The sequence below is a fragment of the Wyeomyia smithii genome, chromosome 2, assembly GCF_029784165.1.
Source record: "Wyeomyia smithii strain HCP4-BCI-WySm-NY-G18 chromosome 2, ASM2978416v1, whole genome shotgun sequence".
NCBI lineage: Eukaryota > Metazoa > Arthropoda > Insecta > Diptera > Culicidae > Wyeomyia > Wyeomyia smithii.
The window spans coordinates 207,072,074-207,093,614 of NC_073695.1; the positions used below are offsets into that span (position 1 = coordinate 207,072,074).

General features: G+C 38.4%; 1 protein-coding gene across 4 annotated transcripts in view; it reads left to right on the top strand.

Moving 5' to 3' along the window:
- LOC129725819 (xaa-Pro dipeptidase) overlaps positions 1-21,541 on the top strand; it is a 207,087-nt gene that overhangs the window by 17,034 nt on the left and 168,512 nt on the right. The window lies entirely within an intron of this gene.

Sequence of the window (21,541 nt, forward strand, 5' to 3'; positions counted from 1 at the left end):
ACGCCTATGAACTGTTCAAATGATTTCATTCTTTATTGGAACATAGATAATCAGTTTGCACATCTACTGGTGCTAATAACTCAATTTTAAAGAAAATGGCGCTTGGCTCGGTCTGGTCGCACGCCGACCAATTGACAGTCGGCCGGAGTGGCTTTTACTCGGTGATAGTCATCAGAAGGGCCCAAAAACGCAAAATTCAGCCGCTAGGCAGGCATTATTTTCATCAAATACCTCGAACATGTAAAAACAATCGATAATTCTACGTAATTGGATCGATTGGACGTTGAAATCCAGGTGTGACCGCCGTATATGGCGAAGAAAAAGTGCTTTTCACCAAGACAACGCTTCTGCTTATTCTGCTCGTGAAGCGATAAATTAAAGGAATTCTGCTACGAACATGTCTCTCTTCTTTACAACAATTGCATGAGTGTTTCCCAATGTAGGGTCAGCGGCTGGCAAGAGGCAAGAGGCCTTGGTAAATTTCACAGGTGAATAAAATTTCTTTCCTCACAGACGTAACTAACCTCTGTGAAAGAGGATTTCCAGCCCTCTGACCAAGATATGAAACAAACTCGATGTACAAGACGATATGGGGCTGACAAACATAGCCTCTTATTACAAAATTTGTATCTGATAGGCTGCCCATAAAAGCATAAGAGTCCCATATGGAAATGCTCACAATTGAGAAAATTGCTAATGAAATTCTAATTTTGAATTTATCTTTATCTTCTTTTAACTGATGACAAACGTGAAATGTTGTTTTTAAAGTCTTTTGAATATATACTTAGGATGGGACTCGTATGCCTTTATTTTCAATAAGGAACAGGCAAGGTTTGGTATTTTTCCAGTAATTTTCAGAACAAACTTAAAAATTTCATCAAGCCATATGAAAACTAGAACAAAATTAGATACATTGACGGAATAAACTTGCATTTGCTTAAAAGTCATATGGGACTCTTATGCTTTTATGGGCAGTAGGGCTCGCGAAGTTACAAAGGTTGGGAACAACTACTCTAGATAGAGACTATGTCGAAAAATTGAATGATCTTTTTTTCGTTTTCGTGATTATTGTTTTTGATTTTATTTAATCCAAATCAATGTAAATTCTCTGATGACTATGCGATACAACTTCCTAATAACCTTTTTGTAGAACCGAATGGCATGTTTATGACTTTTGATGCTTCACTTTTGGAAAATATTGAACTTACAACTTTTCGCTTTTTGATCATTAGACTTTGAATAAAGTTTAAATGATTACCTCATATCACCACCTGGATAAGGTTGCGGACTTACAACTTGTATACGAAGTGAAGTCTTCGGTGATGTTTGTATTCTCCTGTATAATAACTTTCATATGAAGATTTCTCCCATTTATTACGATAGAACTCAATTTTGCAGCGTTCGGTGGAACAGTCGCCATTGAGAATTATGACTTAAAAATGTAATTTAGAAAGTGTCTGTCTATTAATGTGCGGTAAAATTGAAAAGCCGTTTTCGTTTTGCTTTAGAAGTTCATCCGGTAGTTTTAAAGAAAACAGTTGATTTATTGAATATGAGTCGTCGTTGAAACTAATTTATTGTTCATTTGGAGCTCTCCGAATTTATTATAAGAACGTTCAAACTTAGTACCATTGAACATCTAAGATTTACGTAAAATATGCGCGCTTCTTTATTATACTAGGATACATTCTCTAAAACCTAAAACAAGGAATGAGACGTTGAGGAGGGTAGATTTCCAATGCTAATAGCAAGGTTACAGAGTCCGTTTTGACGAGCGTCGTGGGTTCGAATCTTAGTAGAATCAGGCTACTCCACTTACGCTTTGTTCACGCTGAATTCCACAATATCTGGATGACTTTCGATGAATACTGATCAGAGGTACATAATTACACATAGTTGAAAATTCTCCTGGGATTTATAACTGGCGGTACTAGCCAGGAGGAACGGTATAGTACAGTTCCAATATTTTTGTGGATATCAATTTTCAAGTTGGTGTTGCTTTGGAAGTAGCAACCCAGACGTGGTCAACAGACCTTCAACGAAAGTAATCTACTAAGATTGCCTCGTACCATTTCAAATCTTTCCCACCGTTTATGCCAGTGCTGATACTTCTCGGATAGGCAGCAGAACAACCAACATAGACAGATATATTGCGAGAAAGACTACGGCTTGGTGTTTTTTTTCCTCTTGTGCACTCAGCCAAAGTCCTTTCCGTCTGTCAGAGAGGCTCCGCAACGGAGGAAAGAAATTCGAGCATATAAAACGCTACACACAGTCATGCAGGCAGCCAGCCAGCCCACCACCTTCCAATATAGCCAGTTGGTCGACACAAAGGCTGTTAAAAGCTCAATTTTTTCCCATCCCATCGAACCGAGCGGGGAAGGCTGTGTGGGCTGCTGATGCTGCTGAGGCGTGGAGTTGATTCTGATGTTATGTTGTGCCGAACGAACGAAAACAGCGAGAAATATGCAGACAAGCAAGCACCACATCCCGTCGATTGTTTGGGCAGACAGAAGATTTTTCTTTCATATGTATGGATAAACAGAGAAAACAGAAAGAGTAATAAGCAGGCAAAAATCAACAACCTGAACTGGCTCGGATGGTCCACTTAGAAGTGAGATTGTTAGCGTATAAAATGTGTTGTTTTACAGGAGATGTTAATTGCTGACCTCATCAATGTTATTCTTTTAGGGGGTAAATAATTTTTTTTTCCTGCACCGACCATATGTGCGCTGGTAGTCTCAGAAATCTTCAAACTTTTTGATAGCAACAGAACCGAGTTTATTCATAGATTCATAAGCATAGAATGGCAGTACAATTGACACTGTGCTTTCGACGAAGGCGAAGAGTTGACTTTCAAAACTCCTGAAACTAAAACTTATTAATATTTCAAAAGTATGACGTACTCTTTCAACCTTTTCCTCGTCGAGAACGGTACACCCATTGCGATGCTGCTGCTTCGAAGCCATTGAGGCAGCCGCGGGAAGAATTCTTTCGCTGGCTTCGAAACATCACAGAATTCAAGCCGGCACTTCGTTCGTCGTGCGTAAGAGCTTGGGTTTGTCAGTTGAGAAACGTTTTGAGGGGGTAGCCGACTTTGGTGGGCGGCAGTGAGCCGGTTTATAGAATTTTCCATTTAAGTTTTCTCTTTTCGAGCGGCGTTTTGAGTACTGTAATTTTTAAATTACGTGGAACTTGGTTTACGCTGAACTATTATAAAGAGATTAAGAGATTAAGTGTGTTTGTATTTTGCAATGCGAAATGCACATGTTTGAATTACTTCTGTTACCATCACGTTCATGGTCTATATTAACTCAACCGGAATTAACGATGAATGAAGATAAGCTCGTCGCTGGTTAAAGTTTCTGGCCATCTCGTTGGGACACTGCCGAAAATTGCATGAATGTGTCGAGAACTTTCTTTATTTTTTCTTCGCTTCTGAAAAAAAGGCTTCCAACTGCAATGCTCCATGCATTAATCGAATGCTGGAATTAGTTTTCTTTCCTTAAGCAGTCTAATGAATATTATTCCATGCGCATACCAAAATACAGATGTTGTACTGTGGCGTTGCATCCATGCTCTAAATATTGCTCCGCGATTTCAAAGGAGCACTTACAAACCACTGGTTTTATTTAATGTTCGTTTTATTTTTATTTCGTTAAAATGCGATGCTTTAAAAACACACGGAATTCAGATTTTACAAGGACTTCGGAAATAATGAAAAGACCTTAGCCGAACTATATGCCTATAGAAATCACTCTTCATTTTCATATCATGAATATTAATACATAATACACACGAAAATTGTCTTGTATTGAAGACTCAATACCAGTGCTGAGAATATTCACTGTCATGATATTCAAAAGCAGCGATTTTCAGCCGTCTTTATTTTGATAATCATACTACCCATGCGACCGTTGATATTCATGATACCAAACAACCGATGAACACCGACAAGATAAACTTTAACACTTGTGTTGTATTTTGACCGTCAATAATGAATATCATATCAAAATAGTGAAAATCAAAATCAACCTTATTCGACCATTTATACTGTACTGGGCATTGTACAGCGTCTGAACAGATTTGCACTACTTGGATTGATAATCACCGAAGCTTCTTTGAATATCATTACGAGGCCTTCGATATTCATTCCACTATTCTGTCATTTAATATGAGAAACGATATTCACGCATCGTCGCTATGAACATAGGTTACTGAGTTGCATCAGAGAATAAATGTACTGACACTGAGGTTAATTCAATTCATCTACTCATGAATAAACATTGATAGCCTAAGGCACTGCTCAATACACTCAATTACAATAACTACTCCCGAAAACATTGGAAACTCCCCAAACTGGTTTCGTCCAATCGCAAACTCATGTAACAACATGTTTACGAGTGAAAATTGTGTTTGAGAATATTAAGGTTATTTCATACACAACAAAACAAACGCATGAAGGTGTGAAAAATCGTGACGATTTCCGTGAGGTGCGATAAAACTTTATCGTGATTCTTTGCGCAAAATGGATTTATTCGAATCTATAATCACGTGGCATCATCCAGATTAATCTTTTGTAACCATGCTATGAACAACGTTACCCTACGTAATTCCGGAAAAGCATCGAACAACTATCATTTGCTTGATCACGAAATTCAACATGTGTTGCTGAGTAGTATCGTATTATAAACAAGCAGTATCCATTGCACTAATAATACGTTCTTAGCTGTAACCCTAGCTTAGTTTATGCCAAACACAAATCGGTTTTCCAAGCAACATTACTCGCCGCTCTACTGTGTACGGGCCCATCCACAGGGACCTACCCGGCCGTCCATTAGCCCGCTGGACGGGGCGATCGCGCGAAGAACATACACACACGGACGACTTTTTCTATCTCTCTTCCTGTAACCTTGAATATTTCTAAGTTCAAGCACCCATTCATAAAACTATATGTGTGTAGATAGCGTAAAAGTCACAACAGCCACCATGCGTCCCCCCTCCATCTCGTGGCACACGTGGTGTAAACACGCAACTGCGGCTTAGCTAGTCCCGGAATTCGAGCAGAAACCATCGCGCACTGATGCGATAGGCAAGCCAGGCGGACCGCACGTTCGCTCGGTGTATACAAACAGAGGAGCAATCCTATTCCGGAAGGGATGCCAGACTATCTGAGTGTTTAATTTTGCCGGTGTTTTTATCTTTGTTGTAACTGTTGGACATGTTAAATTATGTTACGATGGGCCTGAGATTTTTGTTTTTGAAGTAGAATACTTCTCTCAGGAGGTTCGGCTACATAGGGATGTGAAATGAAAATCTGAAACCAAAAAAAGTGAAAATTATGTCCAATTTCAAATGCTAATAAATCGGTTAGTATTCGATGGATTTCCTTCGTTCTGGCAGCAATAGATTGGAAAATCTTCTAAGATTCTTCTCATATGAAGATAATTGTAATTTTATTATTCAAACTACTGTACTATTGAAAATAGTCAAGCCTTGTCAAAACGAAAAATTCGACCTCTGATTGGTCGTTATATGATTGCTTCCCAAGCACGGTCGACAGAATCATGTACCTTGCAATTGAAAATATGCTTTTTGGCCTATATAAGACCTTGTTTCAGCCGAAGCTGCTCATAACAGTTCTAGACGGCGACAACAGCAGTCATCTCTTAGCAGTAGCAGTAGCAGTGCAGTGGATACCAGCGATAGCAGATAGCGGCCACAGCTGTGGCGTAGCAATGGATAGCGCACTAGTTGCAGCTGATCTCAGCATCGATAGCAGCTGGGCCAGCTGATGCAGGGACAGCGGATACCAATGGCAACGTATAGCGGCCACAACTGTGGCATGGCTACGGTTAGCGTAGCAGTTGCAGCGGGAGTGTCAGCATCGAAAGCAGCTGGGCCAGCTGATGCAGGGGCAGCGTTACCAATGGCAGCGTATAGCGACCACAACTGTGGCATGGCTGCGAATAGCGTAGCAGTTGTAGCGGGTATATCTGACCATGAAGCATTTATGCAATAATTGAATGAAAATTGCAATAGCAGCAATCGGCCTTTTTCAAGGCTACTAAATGTTTTTGGAAGAGCATCATGAATGGTTAATAATAAACTGCAACTGAGGTTTGATGCTACTGCAAATGCACAGCAGTGTGATGTTTGTTACGATTTGTTGATACTGTGCATAACAAGCGGTATGTTCGAAACAAATCCGATTTCAAACAGAAAAGTTCGGCACGTTCTGCTCACGATGCTGAGTCTGTTTTAGAAAATTCACAACACTTTATTAACAAGGATGTAACGCCTTGAAGAAGGCGGTTATGGTTAAACATAACAGCAGAATTTCGACCTTCATACTCATGTCTACCATCGGCAATATCAATCACGCAACAATTTGCTTCCATGCGACACGGGGACGGGAACATTTTCTTCTTCCAAGCCGCACAACACGACACAATACATACTATTTTGTCGCTCTATCGGTCCGGCTCGACAGAATGTCCACAAGAAATCGTTTTTGTACATCCGTGTTACGAAACTGAGAAAATCTGTAGGACCTGAAAATAAAGGCGGCTCCAAAATGAATGAGATATATTTTTCGTACATGAATATTACGATATACGAAATCAAATTTTTCGAACGTTGTAGAATGGTATAACTGAAAATAATTTAGCCACAACTTTTTTCCAGTTATATCATTCCACAACGTTCGAAAAATTTATTATGTCAGACCAAGCATTTATGCAATGCAATCTGACCAAGCCAATGCAATCTGACCAAGCATTTATGCAATAATTGAATGAAAATTGCAATTGCAGCAATCGGCCTTTTTTAGGGCTACTAAATGTTTTTGTAATAGCATAATGAATTATTTATTAAACTGCAACTGAGGTTTGATGTTGCTGCAAATGCACAGCAGTGTGATGTTTATTACGAGTTGTTGATACTGTGCTTAACAAGCGGTATATACGAAACAAATCCGATTTCAAAACGACTGACACGCAAGCAACCGGATTATCTTTCTTGTAAAAGTATTCTACTTCAACCTTGCGGTCGTGGCTTTGCACACAACCTTCCTGTGATTTTTTAAAACTTATTTTCGCCTGTAAGTTGAGAGATTCTACTTCCCAAACCAATATAATCATGAAAAAGGCCGTATAATGTTAAACCTAAACATATAAAAATGGAGTTCTGTCAGTCTGTTTGTCTGATCCTTAGAGACTTGAAAATTTCTGAATCGATCGGGGTGAAATTTGTATGTAGGGTTTTTTTGAGTCGGGAAAGGTTATTACGATAGTTCGATACCCCTCACCCGTCTGGTAAAGACGGCTTCCATTCAAATAAAATATATTTTTTTGCAAAACTCGAGAACTGATCAAGCAAATGAAACCAAATTCTGACTGTGGAGGTTTTTAAAAGCAAGAAATATTCCTATGGTGGTTCGACACTCCTCCGTCATCTTTAAACGTGAGATGCAAATGAAACACAAATTTCTGCATAACTTGAAAATTTGAATAGCTCAAATGGAGGTCTTTAGGTACGATAAATGTTTCTATGGAGGTTTGACATCTCTCCCACCTCTGAAAGATGGGGCCCCTGCAAACAAAACGCAAATTTCTGTACAACTGGAGAATTAATAGAGCAAATGGATTCAAAATTGACATGTGAAGATTTTAGTGTATAGGAAATGCTTCTATAGTGGTTTGAAGCTCAAAATCGACCCCAGACGCCATTTTATAATCCAAGTTTCTGCAAAACAACCTAAAATGACTAAGTACCACCCAATATGGGTATTTCATTGATGGGGAAGATTCCAGCAATCGACCCTATACATCTTTTGATTTTTTTCAGGGCCACCATATTATTTGTAGCGTGTGTATTAGTGTTAGATAGAAGTTATCACTCGCAACACTTTTGATATTTTTTGTAAGAACCAAACAAATTTCCTCAAAACAACTGTTAGCGATTGACAGTGAAGAAGTACTAGTTGAGGTTTTCGTTTGATTGATCTTGCTCTCGCAATATCTCTTTTTTGACGTAGAACTACGTCTCTCAGGAAGTTCGGCTACGTGGGGATGTAAAATGAAAATCTAAACGGAAAAAGTGAAAATATGTCCAATTTCAAATGCTAATAAATCGGTTAGTTTTTGATGTAATTCCTTCGTTTTTGCAGCAATCGACTGGAAAATCTTCTATGCATCCTCCCGAATGCAGACAATTTTAGTTTAATTATGCAAACTATTGTTCTACTGAGAATGCGATCACCATTATATCCGATATTAAATTAAACAACAAATTGTCCTTTTGAGGAGATTTAAAACACTTATTTGAGGAGTAAATATTTTCGGGAATCAGTAACAATAATGATATAACAACCTCAGCGGTAGGTGCAGCCGGCACTTCCCTTAGGATATTATACAAAAAACGAATAGAAGCGTTAACGTGGCAAACTAGTTCGGGATGTGTTTACACGCGTCATTTTTCATTGTTTTACTTCTGAGAAAAAATTATCCCTCTAGTGCCCAGTGCCGCCTTTAGACGGTCTTCAGTTACACCTCTAAATAGCTTCAATCAATAATTAATAAAAATGTTTATAAAAATTTAGAGTGATTTTTTAGAAGTCCGTCTGTAAATTAATTTGGGCACTAGAGGGTTGAATACCTAGTTGAAGAGATAATATCTTCGGGTACCAGCAGCGTTAGTTGCAGCGGGTACCTGTAGTAGTAGTGGTGGTAACGGCCTCAGCCGTAGGTGCAGCGGCACTTCCCTTAGTAAAAAATTATCTTTGTACGATAGCGGCAGCATCAGCTCGGCCGAATTTCGGCAACACACAACCTTTTTTGTGGATTGATTGTCAAAATCTGCCGACCATGTCTAGTTTCAGTGTGAAAACAGCTTTCCTCTGTGTTGTCGTGTTGTCCGTGTACCTTAATCCCCACTGTTGCGGTAGCACAAATATGCGATGAACATTACATATTAAGTTGAACAACAACTGTCCTTATGAGGACAACGAATAAATTATTGAAGATTTAATATTTTCTGTTTTGCACTATAATTAAAAGTTAATTATCTCTATCTGTATACACACATGCGCCACATAGTGTTTGTTTCATCCGGTAGCATTTCAACTTCTCATTTGCACAACATTTTAAAAATATTCAATACGAGTAATGTAACAAACGACTTATGTAGTTCTACGTCAACCTTGCAGTTGTGGCTCTGCACACAGCCCTTGTGATTTTTGACAAAAGAATCACGATAATCAGCCGAATGAATAAGAATAGATCGGGATTGCTCGTTCGGTGAATATTGCGGTGTACACTCACAATAAGAAACATATCGTAAGAAGGAAGGTGGAGAAAGTGTACCAACACCGATACTTATTCACTCGCATACTGACGACGATGTCAACGCATCTCAGGCTAGATTTGTATTGTATTCCAAATCGCAGAAATGATTTTTTCCATCGCAGGCAAATCAAGGGGCGAGGATAACCTCCAACACGAAAAAAGGGCGAGGATGTTCTCATTCTAAACTAAACAGCTTTTTCAAACGATTCGCCTTTTGAGGTAAACTATCCAATACTCGATTCGACGAGTTTACCGGGTCTGCTAGTATTTATTGAATTATTAGTCTATTCAAATTAATACAGTTTTGCAACGAAAAGTGCTTTTCATATGTGTATGTACTTTCATCAATCATTGTTAAAATTAGTACGCATTTGAACGTTGATAATTGGGTGCGCCGATAAATTTACACCGATGGCAAAACTGCAGCAGGATGATCAACAATATTTTTGAAGAAATGTGGAGAAAGAAATTTATGAATCTTTGAACATTTGGTTAAATAATCAAAAAACTTTCTAATTTATTTATTGTATTTCTTTTAAAAGGATTTTTTTTAAAGGAAAACTAAGTGTTGAGGAATAAGAGATTGTTGAAATTTCAGTATAAAAAATTAATGTCAAAGTCTGAAAACTAGTGAAATTTTGTTGTTTTACATCACCGGCACCTCTATTCCGCTTGAAAAAAGAGCTAGGCGCTTGGCGACATTGTTGCTAAATTTCCACAAAAATTTTCACATAAAATTAAAAACTTGTATTATAATCTTAATAATTTTATATTTAAAAAACTTATCTGAAATATTCCCAAGTTAATCGCTTTCAGACACTAGAGGATTTATAATAAAAAATATAAAAAGTAGAGCTTGAGCTTGAGCTTTTGACGACCGCACATTTGGTAGTTGCTCCTCCGTGATGGATCTGAGCTAGTGATGTTGCACAGAGAACCACGTATATGGTAACTCGGCATTAGTTCGTCATTTTCAATGTACAATAATCGGCGAACGAGTTTACCTTTGCATCTCCACGACCGCGATGGAAAGAAAGGGTTGTGTCACCGTGGTAGAAGACGGAATCGAACGATGTTGCGCGCACGTTAACTTATTACGAAGGCGAGCGACGAGTACTTTTCTTTTCAAATACCTTGAATTTATGCTCTCTAATGTCGTTTTCGTTTTTGCGGTGTAGCTACCCCGCGGACAACACTTTGCCCTATAGCTGTTTTTTTTGAAGTAGAATACTTCTCTCAGGAGGTTCGGCTACATAGGGATGTGAAATGAAAATCTGAAACCAAAAAAAGTGAAAATTATGTCCAATTTCAAATGCTAATAAATCGGTTAGTATTCGATGGATTTCCTTCGTTCTGGCAGCAATAGATTGGAAAATCTTCTAAGATTCTTCCCATATGAAGATAATTGTAATTTTATTATTCAAACTACTGTACTATTGAAAATAGTCAAGCCTTGTCAAAACGAAAAATTCGACCTCTGATTGGTCGTTATATGATTGCTTCCCAAGCACGGTCGACAGAATCATGTACCTTGCAATTGAAAATATGCTTTTTGGCCTATATAAGACCTTGTTTCAGCCGAAGCTGCTCATAACAGTTCTAGACGGCGACAACAGCAGTCATCTCTTAGCAGTAGCAGTAGCAGTGCAGTGGATACCAGCGATAGCAGATAGCGGCCACAGCTGTGGCGTAGCAATGGATAGCGCACTAGTTGCAGCTGATCTCAGCATCGATAGCAGCTGGGCCAGCTGATGCAGGGACAGCGGATACCAATGGCAACGTATAGCGGCCACAACTGTGGCATGGCTACGGTTAGCGTAGCAGTTGCAGCGGGAGTGTCAGCATCGAAAGCAGCTGGGCCAGCTGATGCAGGGGCAGCGTTACCAATGGCAGCGTATAGCGACCACAACTGTGGCATGGCTGCGAATAGCGTAGCAGTTGTAGCGGGTATATCTGACCATGAAGCATTTATGCAATAATTGAATGAAAATTGCAATAGCAGCAATCGGCCTTTTTCAAGGCTACTAAATGTTTTTGGAAGAGCATCATGGATGGTTAATAATAAACTGCAACTGAGGTTTGATGCTACTGCAAATGCACAGCAGTGTGATGTTTGTTACGATTTGTTGATACTGTGCATAACAAGCGGTATGTTCGAAACAAATCCGATTTCAAACAGAAAAGTTCGGCACGTTCTGCTCACGATGCTGAGTCTGTTTTAGAAAATTCACAACACTTTATTAACAAGGATGTAACGCCTTGAAGAAGGCGGTTATGGTTAAACATCACAGCAGAATTTCGACCTTCATACTCATGTCTACCATCGGCAATATCAATCACGCAACAATTTGCTTCCATGCGACACGGGGACGGGAACATTTTCTTCTTCCAAGCCGCACAACACGACACAATACATACTATTTTGTCGCTCTATCGGTCCGGCTCGACAGAATGTCCACAAGAAATCGTTTTTGTACATCCGTGTTACGAAACTGAGAAAATCTGTAGGACCTGAAAATAAAGGCGGCTCCAAAATGAATGAGATATATTTTTCGTACATGAATATTACGATATACGAAATCAAATTTTTCGAACGTTGTAGAATGGTATAACTGAAAATAATTTAGCCACAACTTTTTTCCAGTTATATCATTCCACAACGTTCGAAAAATTCATTATGTCAGACCAAGCATTTATGCAATGCAATCTGACCAAGCCAATGCAATCTGACCAAGCATTTATGCAATAATTGAATGAAAATTGCAATTGCAGCAATCGGCCTTTTTTAGGGCTACTAAATGTTTTTGTAATAGCATAATGAATTATTTATTAAACTGCAACTGAGGTTTGATGCTGCTGCAAATGCACAGCAGTGTGATGTTTATTACGAGTTGTTGATACTGTGCTTAACAAGCGGTATATACGAAACAAATCCGATTTCAAAACGACTGACACGCAAGCAACCGGATTATCTTTCTTGTAAAAGTATTCTACTTCAACCTTGCGGTCGTGGCTTTGCACACAACCTTCCTGTGATTTTTCATTTTCCGGACTATCCCGGACTACCCTTTTTCTGTCCCGGACAGTCCGCGAAAGAAACAGAGTGCAGTTTTGAAGACACCGAAACACTCACACGTATATGTCAAAATCAAAAAAAAAATGCGTCAATATCGGTTTGCTTTAATTATCGTTCTTCGCGTGTCAAACATCAGGTTGGATTTTATTTGGTCAAAACATTTGCGAAATGGAGGAAATTTTTAAGCTTTTGGAATCATCATCGTCCGAATCCGTACAGTAGCCAAACGCGACAAAAAGACAATTGCGATAATGACCAAAACAAACCAAAGTGACAGCGACCTCTGGTATTACGCACACCATTGCAACTGCTCGGAAAGTGTTTTTTTTTTTCAGCTGCATAATGTAGTCCGGGACGGTATAGTCCTGCCGTAAAAACGAATTCGACATAAGTTTCCAAGTGTTTAAATTGTTATCTATTACTTATCCCGAGAAACCAACGCACTTCGAATAAGCGAAGCCTACTCCGACTTACGACACGCTTTTATAAAATCAACGGGTATTTTCAATTATTTTCAAAATAGACAAACTTAATGGGAACTTAAGCTGATAATTATTTTTGATGATACGCTAAAACTGAACTCAAAGATGGCTCGTTGTCTACTAAACAGGTATGTTAGTCCTTTACTGCGATATTGGAACTATTGACCAAAAAAATACCAATAAATATTATTGCTGGAATCGTTTCGTTTCGTGGTGTCTGCATTAGGAAAAATTAGCCAATAAGCCCTAAAACTTTTTCTCAATCTACTTTATTTGGCAGAAAAATGTTAATAATAATGCTGATATCACAGAATTTTCGTACGTTTTACCTATCCAACGATGGTTTTGGTTTTTATTTACAGTACAAAATAATTTTAATGTCACATCAAGTTCATTAAAAAATAAAGAGTCAAGAACTTCGAATCCGATCTCCTAGCATTTGGAAGTACGCGTTTGCTGCCAACACTGACAGAAAACCGGTAATTTTCCTATTCCTCTGTTTCGCAATAAAAATATTAAAAAAGCACCGTATCAAAACATCATGTGTCGGTGCTTGAGCTATAGCTGAGGCAACAGAATTTATTGCTGCCAGCGGAAAACACACTCCACTACAAACCGAATGCAGCAGTGTGGTGTGTAATGTATACAAACAACAATTCCTCTAATTTCCGCCGAAACAGAAGTCGTAATGCAGAATATCTTCAAAAAAGATGTATAGATAAATCTCCGTTCAGCATTCCATAGGTTCTAGTTGTTTAATTGAAAAATGATCGTTTTCCGGAGAAGTAGAAATTGGCTCAAACATAACAACTGGTGTAATAATCCAATCTAATTGACTGTTTTCGTATTTTTAAAAGACTCCTTTAATTTTACTATCACGATTGATCCTTTGTTGCTACACCCAACCAACGCTACTCCGATAAAACCAATTTTGGCTAGTGCGATTTCGTAGCATGTGGTTTACAATCCAGTTCGTTGTTCCCTTGTATATACCTACCTACCTATACCATAGCCTGCCTTCCATCGCATTTCGTAATTTTTACAGCCATCGACCTCGCCTAAATTAACCAATTCTAAAAGCGCAAACACGAACACACCGAGTGCGCTACCCGGTTGCTACCAAACGGCAGACCGGCCGGCCGGTTTGGCACTACAGTCTTGTGCGTCTTCCCCCCTAACCTTGAGTTCGGTTGTTAAACCTTTTCCCGTTTCTTAACTTATGTTTTTTTTTCGCTTAAACACATCACGCAGCCGGCCCGGGTCAAATTGCAAAACCAGCTACGTCTCGACACGGTTTCGGCAAAATCTTATAGCTTAGCGCATGATTGAAAGGCGGTTGTATGAAAACGAAATAAAGGCAACCATTTCGACAGACACATGCTAAATGCTGTGCAGTGATGTGTGTGCAGCCAGAGACGTTCTCAGCGCGAGGGATCGTTTGGCGGCTAGTTTTTGAATACAAATGAATGTTTTGGAAATGCCAGAGTCTGTGACACAAATATTTGCACAAATAGAAAGCCTGAACCTTCTCTCAAAAAATTATTTATTGCCATCAATCACGACGCAATTTTATGTAAAAAATAATTTTATAAATTGTTTGTATTGAATTTTGAGTTTACAATTCATAAACAATTGTTGCTTACTTGAACGTGTGCAAAAATCTGTCATTAGGTATGGCAACTTTCACGTCTCCGACATCTGAGTTTTCGTGTTTACGGATGTAGTTTTGACTGTAGTTTCGTTGATATTTAGTATGTCTCATACAACTTATCTTTATGAGGGGAATAGAAAAGGGTTCAATAAAAATGTTATGGTACAATTTGACTTCGTTTTTCCGCAGACATTACTACGAATCACAATGGGACTTTATTCATGTTTATCCAGCTACACGTAGGATTCCCCCTGATTGGGTCTTCCTCTGTGTGCACTTCTATATGCAGCAGTTGTACAGTAAGTTTTTCATCCTCTACACGCACATCCTTATAGTAATAGATAAATTATAATGAAAACCCTTTTTCCACTTGATTTATCAGGATGCTGTCGATATGCAGTTCTATTTAATCGCTTCTCTAAAGTACAAACGTTGAAAATAATGTCATTTTTGTTGTAAAGTTGTCAAAATCTCTTTGTTATTTACAGACTAAAAATGTGATTTTTCATTCGACAGTCCTTAAGTTTCGTTTAGCCGTAATTAAGTCTTGCGTCTTCAGAGCTGAAACAATTTATTTCGTTTTATTCTCATCGATTATTGCTTAAATGATAGATCATTTTCATCTTGCCGTGTGGTCTGTCTCGCATAATTTTACTGAGCTTTTTGTTTCTTTGAATGTTGTAATTTCTCCTTAAAAATATTTAATTAATTGAAATTTTGTTATTGGCGCTATTCCCAAGAGTTATGACTAAAGGGGAAGGGAGTTTTGATCATAATTGCCGCCAACTGATTTGCTGTTTATTTAGGAAATGATCATGGTAAAATATGACTACTACATAAGAAGATAAACGCCCATTTAGTTTATCGATTTTGTACATAAACTATTGTTATTAATCGCGCTTGAAACTTCCACCCAGACATCATTTCCTCCGTTTTTACCTGCTTACTTCTTTATTAGAACAATTTCCTGATAGCTTGAAGCGCCAACAGTAAAAAACGATTATCATCGTAGTGGTAATAAAAAAACGCTGGCATCATAAACATTACCTGTTTCTTCCAACGCTTCGAAGCTTCGGTGAACGGACAGATGCATAGTAGAAGATACCACTTTACCTATGTACAAGTTTCACACCACAAACAGGTGAAAGACTGGTCGGTGATCCTATGAAAGAGTTAAATGTTGACCACATAACGAATCAGGCGATCGGTGTGGTCACGGATAAACACATTTCCTCATCGGACCGCCCGTCATTATTTCCTTCGATTTTGTATAGGATTAGTCACATTACAGCGACGCTCTCGGGACTTATTGATCGATCGATTCGAAGCTCGAGACCCACTCGCGCATATCGTGCGCAGGTACGTAGGTACATAGCCTTCTATTCAAGCGGTCACTGTCTCGCTTTACGCCTCTATTTACCCCAGAGCGATGATCTCTCATCGACGATGACGATGATTGTCGGTTTTTATTTTTATTTTTCTTCCAGTTTTGTTTTTACTTGATCTTTCTCCACGTTGCCTGCCGGGCCGGCATGGCACCGTAGGCATCAACGATCGCAGGAACATTCCGCCGTTACTGATCCACCGGGTGAAGGTGTAATGGTATGGGTTTTCAGTGCTCTAGCTAGTCTCTCGCCTCCTTTCGAAACCTTCGGCCGAAAACATACTGGAGCGTCCTGCGCTGCGGAGACGGTTCGCTCTGCCGCCGGTTAACGTACAGCTCTACTTGGGGCTGTACATTCACCCACGACAAGGCGAACCGTCTCCGCAGCGCAAGACGCGTCAGTATGTTTTCGGCCTTCGATACGAAACGCGCCCCAAATGAGCCGGGGTAAACAAGACAGCACTGCAAAGAACACGAATGAACAAGTTTTTTTACTCTGCTTATGCTTGCTTATTCATTTAGATTTTTTTTCTTTTACTTCTTTCGGATTGTTCCTTTCGGGCCTTCTTGATATTTATATTTGCCTCGTTGTGAAACGCAGCTCGAGGTCTTTGTTTGATCTCTGGATGCATGAAACGACGCTTATGGGGTGAGGTGAGTGGTAAACAGTCAGCGTCAGTAGAGTATTTTCCCGCGTAAATTTTGTTTACACTTTTGTATCTACGATTTTGTGGTTTTATATGGATTGAATTCAACACAGAAAGCGGGTTAGATGGAATTTGTAAAGGAGATGACATTGATGAAAATTAATTTCATACTATAAAAGTTTCTAGGTTAATTTGATGCGCGTTTTTTACACTAAAATCTATTGAAACATCGATATCTTTGAAAGCAGAAAACATTTCTAGCACAGAGCGTAAAAAAAATCTTTTTTCCCAGTCCAACTAAGGTTTCCAAAAAATATTATTGTACCAAACTCCGTAAGGAAGAACGTTAATAACTTAAGCTTATCATAAACAATAAATTTTATATATTAAATAAAAAATGTCCACATCGCAGGCTCAAGAATGAACCGGGAAAAACGCCCCGGATTAAGTATTATATACCCCACGCAGAAGGCCAATTTGCGTAACTAACAAACTGATAGATAAAACCTGGAATAAAAAGCAATATCCGATAGTAATTGTGCTCTTTGACTTATTTGATTTTATTTTATTTTTTGATCTGATTGTTTTGAAATAATTATTCATAATTTAAGAAATTATCCTCATCATCTTGCTCCTTGAGTTTAGCGCTTATTCCTTTCAGCACCCGTTTCCCGTGACAGATTTCCTATGCGAAAATGTCTGCTTCTGAGAGGGTATAAAATGGAGTAGCCTGCAAGAATCATCCAGCATAGCTCTGGGCATGTCAAGAATTTGAAAAATGAAAAATTATAGCATTTTAACCGCTCCTGCGAATTTTGGTGACCCTTGCTACCTCGGAAGAGCGTCAAGTCTTCAGAGACTTCTTGTAAGTAAACGAAGAAACGACGAACCCGTCCAGAAATTGTTCTGTGGTTTTTTAACGCACTTCTGAGGCGGTCATGGGTACCAAAAATTACAGAAAAGGTTAAAAAGCTATAATCATTCAATTTTTTTACAGTTTAAGGTCTGAAGCAATTTTTTCGGTTCTGTCGGTTAGTGTTATTATTTTATCGTCTGTCTGCTCCCTATAGACTAGGCTGTCCCAAAAAAAATCGATCTTGAAAAAGTCAAGGTGCTCAGCCCTAAATTGAAAGATAACGTTATTTATAGCATTTTTGTAGAACATTTCGACTTTCTAAAAAATCGTTTTCATATTACCCAAACGTGGTATATGAAAAAATGACTTTTTCAAGCTACTAAACCACTCTTCTGCCCTTTTTTCAAATCTGTTCGAATCTTAAATTTTTCCATATATTTTTTTATTTTTGTGGGGTTGTTTTTGAATATTTTGCATGGTTTGGTTCAGCATCGCATTCAATAATTTGACTCACAGAGCCCATTGAACATCACAAAAAAGTGAACACTGTTATGTTTTATCTCCCAAAATAAAACAGTTATTCAACATATTTTTTAAAATGCAAAGTTTTCCATCACATAGAAAAATGCCAATATCTCAGCTCCCCGATAATATATCAAGTGTCTTTCTTTATGTAAATTTTCGTCGTGAATCCCGCTTTGCAACGAAAATTTCAGTTCTCGATCAAAAATTTTTTTATTCGTGTTTTGAAGGATTTTATCTAAAAATTATTAGAAAAAAGAATTTTTTTTTCATGTTCAATGGGCTCTGGGAGTCGAAAAACTGAATGCAATGCTGAACTGAACCATGCAAAATATTCAAAAACAACCCCACAAAAATAAAAAAATATATGGAAAAATTTAGGAATCGAAAAGAACTGAAAAAAGTGCAAAAGAGTGGGTTTGTAGCTTAAAAAAGTTTTTTTTTAAATTACGTTTGGGCAACCTGAAAACATTTTTTTAGAAAGTCGGAATGTTCTACAAAAATGCTATAAATAACATTATCTTTCGATTTAGGGCTGAGCACCTTGACTTTTTCAAGATCGATTTTTTTTGGGACACCCTACTATAGACCCAAAAACTGTTGAACCGATTACCGTGAATATTTGTACATTGGGGTTTTCAAGTACGGAGAGTAACACTAAAATATTAGTTTTGCTCTATCTCATAAGCGTAGGCTAGGAGGGGGGGGGGGTGAACGTGAAAACTTTTCCTCGATGACCGTGCAAATTTATATACCGATGGTTTTGAGTCTGAGTCATGTTAGACCTTTCTGTGTCTCAGAGGCGTTGCAAGGATGAGAGGAGGATGAACGATATATATCTTTGATCATGCTAAAACTGCTGGACCGATTAGCATTAAATTCGGTATGTAGAATCTATGGTAGCTTATGCGTTTTGAATTATACATATTTCGTTAGCGTGGCAAAAGGGAAATCAATTCCAGACGCCATTTTAAAATCCAATATGACGACTTCCAGTTTCAGAAAGTTATCAAATACCACTCATTTTGGTATTTTTGGAACCAAAATGATACCTAGAGGCCGAAAATTGGCTCCAAACACCATTTTGAAATCCGGTTCCGGTTTCCAGTTTACAGAAAATATTGCGAAATTACCGAATACCATCCATTATGGTTATTTTTGGAATCGAGACAATGCCTAGAGACCTGAAATCGAGATAATGTACAAAGGCCAAAATTCGTCCTCTAACGCCTTTTCGAAATTTGAAGTGGAAACTTCCGGATAGTCATTCCAGATCCGAGATGATGCCCAGAGACCTGAGATCAAATCCAGACGCTGTATAGAAATATTAGATGGCGATTTCCGGTTACCGAAAATAACCAAATACTAGACAGTATGGTTGTTTTTGAAATCAAAATGTTAACCAGCGGCTTTCCAGACCATCTTCAAATCCAATATGATGACTTCCGGTTTCCGGAAAACAACTTATAATGACCGAGCACCATCCAATATGGATATTTCTGGAATCGAACCTGAAATCAACCCAAGACGCTGTTTCAAAATCCAAGGTGGTGACTTCCGGTTTCCAGCAATCACCAAATACCATCCAAAATGGCTTTTTCGGTAATTAAGATGATGCCCATAGGCCAAAAATTCCGGTTATAGGAGAATGGTCAAAAATATTCATTCCGACATCGAGATGATACCCGGAGACTGGAGAACAAATCCAGACGCCTTTTTGAAATTCAAAATGACGATATCCGGTTATCTGAAATTACCAAATACTACCCAGTATGGGTATTGCACAGAAGCCTAAAATCGACTGCAGACGCCATTTTAAAATCTGTAACTCGTCGGGTTGCTGGAAAACAGCCAAAAATAATCATTTCGGACTCGATATGAAACCCAGAGATTGCAAATAAACACAGACGCTATTTTGAAATTCAAGATGACGATATCGGAATTCCAAAAATGACCGAATACCACTCAATATAGTTGTTTTTGTAACCAAAATGATACCCGGAAATCGACTCTAGACGTTAAATCCAAGATGTTGATTTCCGGTTTATGGAAAACAGCCAAAAATGGAAAGTTATTGACATAAACATATTGATACAAGATATCCGTTATAACCTTATCAACTATCATTCAAAGAATTATTGAAAAGGAGAAGTTTGCTTTGAACTTATCTCTAGCAAACGTTCCGGCCTTATGATGTTCTGCGTCGAATTTGCGGTCGTTGCTTTGCACACAACATTACAAGATAAATAATTAATTAATTAATCTACCTATACCTATAAAAATGCAATCCGGTCTGTCTGTCTGTCTGTCTGTCTGTCTAATCCATATAGGCTCGAAAACTACCGCACCGATCGACGTGAAAATTTGTATGTAGGGGTTTTGGAGGCCGAGAAAGGTTCCTATGATAGTTTGAGACCGCTCTCTCTTCTGGAAGGGAGGGGTCCCATACAAATGAAACACAAATTTCTGCACATCTCGAGAACTAACCAAGTAAATAGAACCAAATTTGGTAGGTGAATGTTTTTAAAGGTAACAAAAATATCCATAATGATTTGACACCCCTCTCTCTTCTATAAGGGAGGGGTCCCATACAAATGAAACTCAAATTTCGCACAGCTCTAGAACCAATCAAGCAAATATAACCAAATTTGGCAAGTGAATGTTTTTAGGTGTAACAAACATGTCCATAATGTTTCGACACCCTTCCAAATACCATTTCGAAATCCAAGATGGCGACTTCCGGTTTCTGAAAAACGGCGGCAAATGACCAAATACCACCCAACATGGGTATTTCCGGAATTGTTTTGATGCACTGAAGCCACAAATCGACCTCAGACAACATTTCGAATTGTAAGATGGCGACTTCCGGTGTATGGAAAACAGCCGGAAATGACCAAATAACACCCAATATGGGTGTTTCTTAAACCAGAATGACGCACAGGGGCCAGAAATTGTTTCCAAATGCCATTTTGAAATCCAAGATGGCGTCTTACGGTTTCTGAAAAATAGTCTGAAGTGACCAAATACCACCCAATATGAGTGTCACCGGATCCAAAATGATGCAAGGAGCTAAAAATTGCCCTCAGACACCAGTTTGAATTGCAAAATGGCAACTTCTGGGAAACAGCCGAAAATAACAGAATACTACTACATATGAATATGTCCGTAATCAGAATGATGTAAAAAAGCCAAGCATTGACCCTGGACACCATTTTGAATTCGAAGATGACCACTTTCACTTTCTGGAAAACACCGAAAAAAACTGGAATGCACCCAAATTCAAACGACATAAACAAATCGCAAGGAATCAATGAATTTGAAATGTTTAAAATTATTTAATTAAACACTCAAATAGGCGGGACGAAGTTTGCCGGGTCAGCTAGTTACGTCATAAAGGTTAAATTACATTGGACTTTCACTGATACTATTGATTTAGCTGATTCTGAAGCCTTTTAAAGTTCATTTTATAAGGCTAATACAAATTTTGAAAAGTTTCTATGTCCACGGTTATCAAAGTTAGCTAAGGGGAGGGTAAAAAATAAATAACACTGGGAAGAAAAAAAAAAGGAATTTTTT